Raw genomic sequence first — 9,461 nt, 5'->3', positions numbered from 1 at the left:
ACTTCAATAATTTCATAGCAAGAATATTTATAATTCAGTTTTCTATTTGCTTTGATTTCTTAACATAGTTTAAAAAAGGTGATTGTGACATGACCAGAAGTGATGATGTCTGTATATTTCAGCAGTTTTATGTAGATTTTATATGTAGATTTATGTAGATTTTTTGGTAGATTTATGCACCCGTTATGAACATCACATCGTCTCCTCTTACAAACAAAAGACAAAAGAGACATTGCGTTCTTCTGAAATTTATCTGCTGCTGTCACTGTTGGACAATGTCACCTCATAAAAAAAAGAAAATAATAATTCATAAATGTACAAATATTAGTTGTGCTTTATTTTGTTGATAATTTTCTCCCTTCCCTCAGAGAAAACTGTTACAGAGAATATTCTGTCAGCTTCTGCTGAGATAAAGACCTATAAGTTTTATTATTTTTGTGTGGTCATATATATATACAGTAGCATATAGAAAAAAACTGCTTTACGCTCCAACTGATCCTCTCTTTCTCTCAATTAATTGATGATGTCTACAAGGGCAGGGCGCATGTAAACAAGATGGCAGCTTTGCCATCTTGTTTATCTTGTTCATCTCATTTATCCAGTCTATTAGAAGAATGACCGGCAAATGCAGGAGAGTATTTTTATTTATTTTCCCTCTACAGAGACATCAGTGATATTATTGACTTTGAACATTCCCTGGATCCCCGCATGCAGCCTGCAGGCAGAGACAGCACAGAGCATCACACCATCATCCGCACACAGCACTTCAAACAAGCTTCTTACATTTCTGAAGAAAATATGAGTGCTGCTTGCCTGTACTGCGAGTGGGTGCTAAGATGTTCAGTGTTTTTTAGCTCGTTGCTATGCGGTTGCTAGGGCATTCCTAGATGATTGCTACGGTATTCTGGGGAGTTACTTTCTGGCGCAATTCCAAATATTTAGGCCTAAATTTAAAATGTATATATTTGAAATGCATATTACGTTTTCATCCAGTTTTAACATAAACAAGCTAATACAATTAGAGCAATGCATCTTTGTTAATCATACAGTAATGAAACAGATAAGAAGCCGGTATGATTTCTGTAAAAGTACTAATACACTGAATGTGTTTTAAATACACAATAACCAGGTTTATATATTTATCATAAAATACTATTTCTCTATATCTCATACATTTTATCTAACTGAATAATGCATGTTCCACAGCTAGACATATTTTAACTATGTTTTGCAGGTAGGTTTCTTGAAGCATCTTGGAGACGTTGCCAGTTCTTATGGATTTAGTCTGTCTCAGTTTGTTCAGTTTTTAATCCAATTTTTTCACTATTTTTGTCTGCCACGTGAATTTTTTTCTGATAACAAAAATTGAGCATTACAAGATATGAGCTGAAATTCATACTTACGATAAGTGGTTTGGAACAGTAGATCAGAGCTTTAAAAATATTCATTATATTATTAATAATAAATATAAATAATATTATAAGAAGAAAATAATAATACACAAATAAAGAAAATTCTCTTTATAATTTTAAAATTATTATTAATAGAATTTTTAAAAATCATGTACCGCAAGCACAGCCTAAACTAGAATAGAATAGAATAGAATAGTACAGAATAATGGTGAAGAATCTGGTGAGCTCTCAAGTCGTACTTACTCAAGAACAAGAAAAATTCAGAGGTCACAATCTTTATTACTTTGAATTGTCTAGGAAAGCATTAGCATTGCGGTTGCCTCCGAGGGATTGACCACGTCACTCTAACTGGCTTCAGATGAAAACCATCCACTAAATACACTCTTTAACTACTTACATATTTTTTAAAGAGTTTTTAACTTCCAGAGAGCATACTGAAAACTTGAGGTAATGAATAAAATATGTGAACAGGCACTTCACGCTGTGTTTCTAATTTGTCTCGGTGTGCACAGAAATGCTCTGAAGCCAGAATCCAATGTCTGCCACTGCAGGAGCCCACCAGCAGAGAGGAGCCACGGGCTCTCCACATTGCCCTCTAGAGACCGACATATAAACTAAGAGCAATGATGCACTGTGAAACCTTCCAGACAGTCCCTCTGGAGGGCCATTCGATTCTGCGCTATACATGAATGAAACATGCCCTGTGAACAATAGACCCTTCGGTATGTGTTCTAATAAAGTCCAGTGGAATCTATTGAGTGACCTTTTGGATGCTGTCCTGTGCTGTGGAGGTTTTGTGCAGATGTCTGAATAGAGTTTACTAAGAGGTTCCGTTTGCTTTTTGTATTTAGTGGGCACTGTCAATACAGGGATCAATATGGACCGGAGTGAAAGGGAACCCATGCAGGGACTCGTCCGTCTCTCCCTGAAGGCATTGTGTACTTACTTGGACAAAATGCATTATATGCTTTTGCAACAAATGTTTAACAGGGTGAATTTCCTGGAAGCCAGATGTGTCCGGGTTACATTTTTCCCTAAAATTAATTATTATTTCTAAAGAAATTAATAATAATAATAATAATAATAATAATAAAGTTTTATTTAGTCGTTTTGATGTTATTTTAATAATGAAAATTATTATTTATTAAATGAAAAATAATAGTTATTAATTAGACAAAATATTATTGGAAATGGAACGTATTTAGACAGTCTAGTAACTTTTGTTTTACAGCATTACGCGAAATGGATAAATGAAAGGAAATTATTTTTATTAGTTTTGTTTAATGAAAAATTCTCTTTTGAACTGTTATGGTTTTTAGATGTTTTTGACACTATTTTTAATGAAAATTATTATTAATTAAATTAAAGTATCTATACATTCCAGTAATTCTTTTCAGCCTTATGCTAATTTTAAAGAATAAATGGGAGGGAAAATTATTATTTACACACCTTCATGACACTTTAAACTTGTATTGCTTTTTTTACTTCTTGTAACAATACTAGTCTCTCTTTTCAATGCATTTGCATTAAATGGTGGCTGAGACTTAAAGGGATAGTTCATCCAAAAATGAAAATTTGATGTTTAAAGTAAGTACCATTTTGATTAGCCGTCGTACCTACAATGTTTGTGCACTGTGTAAACAATGAGATCACTTCCGGCGCTTGCGTAAACTACGCCAGAGTGCGTACACACCTCACGCACCAGATGCCTGCGGGCGCCCAAAGACAGTTGGACATGGTGGATCAGAGGTAAAAAATGATATAAATACTGTTCGGTTTCTCGCACAAACCGATCGTTTCGTGTCTTAGGACATCAATGTGTCGTCACGAGCCGCAGGGTTTAATTTGGATTTGTCTGTGCATGTTTTTTTTACTCTCATAGATTTTGTTACCATTGCCATGCATTATAAGACTGATAGACTGCAACAGTTGGACTTAAAAATCATCATATGTGTTCTACTGAAGAAACAAAGTCATCTACATCTTGGATGCCCTGGGGGTAAGCAGATAAACATCAAATTTTCATTTTTGGATGAACTATCCCTTTAAAGCTTTAAAAAGAATGCAAAAGCATAATAAAAGTATCATAAAAGTGTCCATATTACTATAACATATAACATAATATGTCCAAATTATGAATGCATCATTCTTTTGAGTTGAATTCCCCCCCACACAAAGAATCAGTAAAATCAGGGTGATTAATTTACAGATCAGACTGATCTGGTTCTCAAGTTCAGTTCACTGACTCCACTTGAACTGAAACAGTAGATTAGCAGTGAATATTCAGTTAAATATCGGTTTGATCTACAAAGCTATTGTATGACTTCAGGAGACTAAATGCATGATTCATATGAATCGTGTCCATGACATTTTGGAAACTTTTTTGAAGCTTGAACGCCCCAGTCATTTATTGCAGCAAAGTCCACATTATGAATCCATTATTTTTCAATGAATTGATTCATGGATCGGACTGATCTGGTTCAATGCACTGACTTCAGTTGCACTGACATTAAAGTATGGGTAATGAAAGGTTCATATTTTGGTTTTGGGAGTCCCCAACAACAGGCTGACATGCATGCAAGGTCAAAAAACACTTTCATTGTCTTATAATATGCATTTATTTTTTACCTTACTTGCTCAACGACTCCCAAACGATTCGCTAAACGATTCATTTGTCCAAACCCCTCCTTTGCATGACGCTAATCTGCAGTGATTGGTCAGCTTGGTCTCATTTTCATTTCATCAAGCCTGTAATAATGCCTGATAAAGCTGCGTTTGTGAGCGCAGTGCTGCTTTGTGTACAGCGTTACCGGGGAAACCGCTATTTTACTGCTCCAAAAGCTGCACCTAGTGGCAAAGAATGAATTTGCATTTCCATTCAGACCAACGCGAAAAGACCAACAAGTGGGCGGGCAATATGCTAATGTTTCATGTGTCAACATGAAACGGCTTGGGATTCGTTTTAAAAACGACTTGTTTCAATGATTCAGATTCGACTCTTTCTTTTGAGAGACAATAACTTCATACACGGTGCACTTTAAGATTTAAAACTTTGCAGGATGTTTTCATTCACTTAGAGCTGTGTTACACACTGCATGAATGGTAATTTTCAAAAATCCATAATAGGGGCATTTTAATTACTTACATTTTCAGTCTACAAAGCTATTGTGTGACTTCAGACTTATAACTTTAATGATGCTTTTACAATCGCTTTAAAGGGTTAGTTCATCCAAAAATGAAAATTCTGTCATTAATTACTCTCCCTCATGTTGTTCCAAACCTGTAAGACCTCCATTCATCTTCGGAACACAAATTAAGATTTGTTTGATGCATCCCGAGAGCTCTCTGACCCTCCCATAGACAGCAAGTGTCCTTACACGATCAAGGTCCAGAAACGTACCAAGGACATTGCTACGTTTCTGGAGTTTGTGTCACAGCTGACACAGAACAGCATACGCCATTTACGTTCAGTGGATACTCTCCAAAATGGCGCCAGGGTGATGCGGAGGAGACGAATTGTTAAATAAAGTCGTTATTTTTTCTTCTTTTGCGCACAAAAAGTATTCTCCTACCTTCGTAAAATTACGGTTGAACCCCTGATGTCACATTGATTATTTTATCCATCTCCTTGCTACGTTTCTGGACCTTGATCGTGTAAGGATCCTTGCTGTCTATGGGAGGATCAGAGAGCTCTCGGATGTGTTCCGAAGATGAACGGAGATCTTACAGGTTTGGAACAACATGAGGGTGAGTAATTAATGACAGAATTTTCATTTTAGGGGTGAACTATCCCTTTAAAGCTTAAACACCCTAGTCACCATTTATTATAGTCCAACAGTCCAAATCATAAATACATCATTTTTTGATTCATTCAAAATCATTCATGGATCGAACTTATCTGGTTCAACTACTGAGTGTTACACTGGAGCAGAAGATCAGCAGTGAATAATCATCAAAGATTTTCAATCTACAAAGCATTTATATGACTTCAGAAGACTTATAATAACTTTAATGATGCTGAAGCTTAAACCCCTCAGTCACCATTTATTGTAGAAATTATCAGAAATGAATTGATTGATTCAGAGTAATTAATTCATGGATCGGACTGATCTGGTTCAGCTGACTCCAGTTGCACTGGATCAGAAGATTAACAATGAATAATGACTTACATTTTGGTTTGATCTAACAAGCTATTGTATGACTTCAGAAGACTTAAAACTTTAATGATAACTTTACAATCGTTTGGAAGCTTGAAAGCCTCATTCACAATTTTTTTTGTAAAGCATGGTAAAAAAAGGCAACCAAAACTAGAATATGTATCAAAATAGCTAATTTTGTGTTTCACAGAAGAAAGTAAGTCAAACAGGTTTGGAAAGACATGAGTCTAAATACTGACAGTATTTTCAGTTTTAGATGAACTATTCCTATAATTAAAAGAAAGGATTGTATAACAGTAATGTTTATGACATATTTTGGTGAGATTCGTCTTCTAAGGAACTCATTTGAGAAGCGAGTAAGAAAGGAAAGACAGCATGCATTGGAGCGTTCAAGTTGTTATTAGGTTTTCAAACCTGGGGTTTATGTTGTCAAGATAACGTAATGCATAATTTACACCAGGCTTATCGGCCACACTTAAGAATGAGCAATGCATTATGGGTACCTCTTAACCTCTGACATTAAGCTCACAGCTGATGCTTCCCGCCAATGGGCCGGATCTAAAAATGAAAATCTCTTGGGAGGAGTGTTTCTCTGTCAAAGCAGGTGATGCACCCAGGAGAGTGTCAGGAGCAGTGAAGAGAGACGGAAAGAAGCCCCCTTCTCTTCTTGTCACTCAGCGTTAGACGTGGGTGACACTGTGAAAGGTTTACGCTCTTACGCTGAGATGTGTGAGTATGTGTGTGTGCAAAACAGGGGACACCTGTCACTATGTGGAGGGGCTAGAAAATGCCTCAAAATCTGGGCGTTGGAGGTTGAGAGTGCACCAGTCGTAATAGGCCATCAGGTCTTGATATGTGCACCTGGGTCCTGTCGCAGGAGCTCCGGTCCACAGCTGGAGGAGACAATGGTGTCATTACACCGCCCAAATCCATCACACCACCAGATAACTCATAATAAGACTCATATGTCTCAGAAAGAATGCATATGTTTTTTACTAAGTGCATTTGACGACGAATGCATGCGGAAAACCCCTGAACACCTGCTGGCAGATATGTCAGAAATCTGGGCAGAAAAGCAAAGATAACCCACCCACGCTGAGAAAGATTAGTGTGCGGTGGATGGCTTCCACCATGCCAAGCACCTTTTGATGTATATGTTTGCATTGCAAAGTGCTATGCATTTCCACCAGGATGCTCTTGCACATGCAAAATAATAAGCATCTTTTTTTCTGAGCTGTCTCGCGCTAGAGTTTGGGATGTTTTCAGTCTCTTGTTTGGACAAATCTGACAAAGCCTTTGAGTTTAAGAACAGCAGTAACTCACTGCTTATCAAACCGAATGTGAATTTTTAAAGACGAGTTTCCATTAAAGAAATGCCAAAGGGGATGGGATCTGTCCCAGCCCAGTGAAAACATTAGTCACATCTCTTCTTGTTTTAGGGGGGTCTGGGAATCACATCTATCACGGTTACCCGTGGAGAAATACATGCACTGAAATGAATGAGAATGAATGAGAGTTTTATGTGCTTGATAGTGGTGTTGCACATAGAATGCTGTGTAAGGGGGCGTTTCATATGGAGGATGTGTTCGTTTAGTGCTATTTTTCACTCAAGATGTGTTCCTGTCTTCCTTCTGTGCATGTTTTTAATTGTGTGTTTATATCAGAGCCAGAAATTCAGAAAATGCCACAGAAGTGTTCATATATCTGTAAGGGGCAAAAACAATGATTCATTCAGGAATGAAACAATTGTGATGGTCTTTATGAATCATTAGTCACTGAGTCATTAGTTTAAACGATTCTTTCCAATAACTTATTCATTCAGAAACGACGCTGTGTCTGAATATGCCTACTTCTATACTATATTGACCTTATGTAGCCCCACCCCTTTTTAGCACCACATTTGTTGTCTTCTGTCTTCCGGTTGTATTTCCACAGTGATCTCACGAATTTATGAATGAACCGCTCATTTTAAAACCTCACTGGTCTACTGACATTTGTTACGACATTTGCTTTAAACATTACAGTGCTCACGATAACGTTCGTAAACTCTACAATACATAAATCCACTTTACCAGCTAAATTACTCTTAGACAGCGATGCCATAGAAATATACAGAGCTACTGCACAAACGGAAGTTCAAAGGAATGCTAAAAAACAGTAGCCGATGTATGTTTGAATTCGATGCACACTTTACTATGAAACCACGGGAGAGGATTTGTGAATGGCAGTGAAGTGACGCAACTGACGTTGATAGGTCACATGACAGTGACAATGTGGCTTATAAAGCACGTCCGAACTGTGACGTCACTTTGTATGCATGGTGTTTACATGGAATAATCATACGAGTTTACCTTATGGTATGAACCCAGAGCCTCCGTATCAGTAGGAAAGCGATAAAACAAGCATCTTCCATCCGAACACTTGTGTTGCATTTTGGGGCAAAGCAAAAAAAACATTGTCGAACAACAATATAAAATGCGGGAAACTATTAATTGGTTATTCTACAATTAATTGTACTATTAATTATACTACAATTGGAAAGTACTGTAAATTGATAAACTGTTCGGCGTGATGACGTTTAATGTCTCCGACAGCACCTGTAGTGCCATTTAGCAACTTGTTAGCAAACGTCTTTTTAAAGAAACGTAACCGTTTTAAAAAATCACGAGTGGGGTGTAACCATGTAGTCCCATTTAGCAACTTGTTAGCAACCGTCTTTTTTAAGAAACGTAACAGTTTTAAAAAATCACGAGTGGGGTGTAAGTGGTGTGTTTTATGTTGCAGAATAAAACGTGAAAGTATCTTGAGCTTGTGTGAACCACGGACCTTATTTTAGGGGATTTAACCAAAATCCCCAGAATTGACTCTGGGACGATGAAACCGGAAGTGCTAAAATGCTAACTCGCTTCCGGGTTTTTGCCTACAAAGTGACATCATAGTTCCACCACTCTATTCAGTTATGAAATAAATTTCAAACTAAATATAGTACATGCTAGACAGTGTGCGATTTCGGACACAGCTTGAAAGTTTTATGGGTGGGTCACTGATTCATTAACTCAAGTGATTCAATACTAATTTGTTCAGGAACGCTACTGCTGCAACAAAAGGTTTAAGTTGCAAGTTGCTCAGTGTTAACTCCTTGTTTATTGAACTGCTGTAGGCCTATACGCTGAAAAACATTGGTGGTGAAACAATTTTTTACTCAGAAATTACTATTAATTTCTCAGATAATTACATTAAAGGAGACATATTATGTCCCTTTTTACAATATGTAATATAAGTCTCTGGTGTCCCCAGAATGTGTCTGTGAAGTTTCAGCTCAAAATACTCCACAGATCATTTATTATAACATTTTGAAAATGCCTATTTTGAGTGTAAGCAGAAATACGCTGTTTTTCGGGCCTGTTTCTTTAAATGCAAATGAGCTGCTGCTCCCCGCCCCCTTTTCCAGAATAGAGCTGCGACCTGCTAAAAACATCTGTTTTGGTTCTGATTATCATGTTTATTGCGCTGAAATCATGCTGAGCGCACACATCTGAAGCACACGCACAGAAAGCGGCTGTCACAGCATGTGAGCACTAAACTAAGTTCTCATTCACACACAAGTTTACGTTAAAAACACGCATGAGTTACAAAAACAGTCTGTTATGTCTGTGAAGGTAAACTGCTGGGAAATAAATCACATGTTTATTTTAGATCTGTGTGGCAGCAGCAATATACAGTAAATAAATCAATAAATCCACTGCTGTCTTGTGTCGTCTGAGGCTGGGACTCTAAACAGTGTTCTGTGCTCGTCTGTGCAGCCAAAGACAGAACAGGTAGAATGTTTTGCTCAAACTTCTCCATGGCTTTGGAGCTGGTACACCGTTGTCGCTTGCAAAATCAAAATGAT

Source organism: Sinocyclocheilus anshuiensis, unplaced genomic scaffold (genome assembly GCF_001515605.1).
Source record: "Sinocyclocheilus anshuiensis isolate Anshui unplaced genomic scaffold, SAMN03320099.WGS_v1.1 scaffold117, whole genome shotgun sequence".
Lineage (NCBI taxonomy): Eukaryota > Metazoa > Chordata > Actinopteri > Cypriniformes > Cyprinidae > Sinocyclocheilus > Sinocyclocheilus anshuiensis.
The sequence above is the reverse complement of the archived record's forward strand: the minus strand, read 5'-3'. Positions refer to the sequence as shown.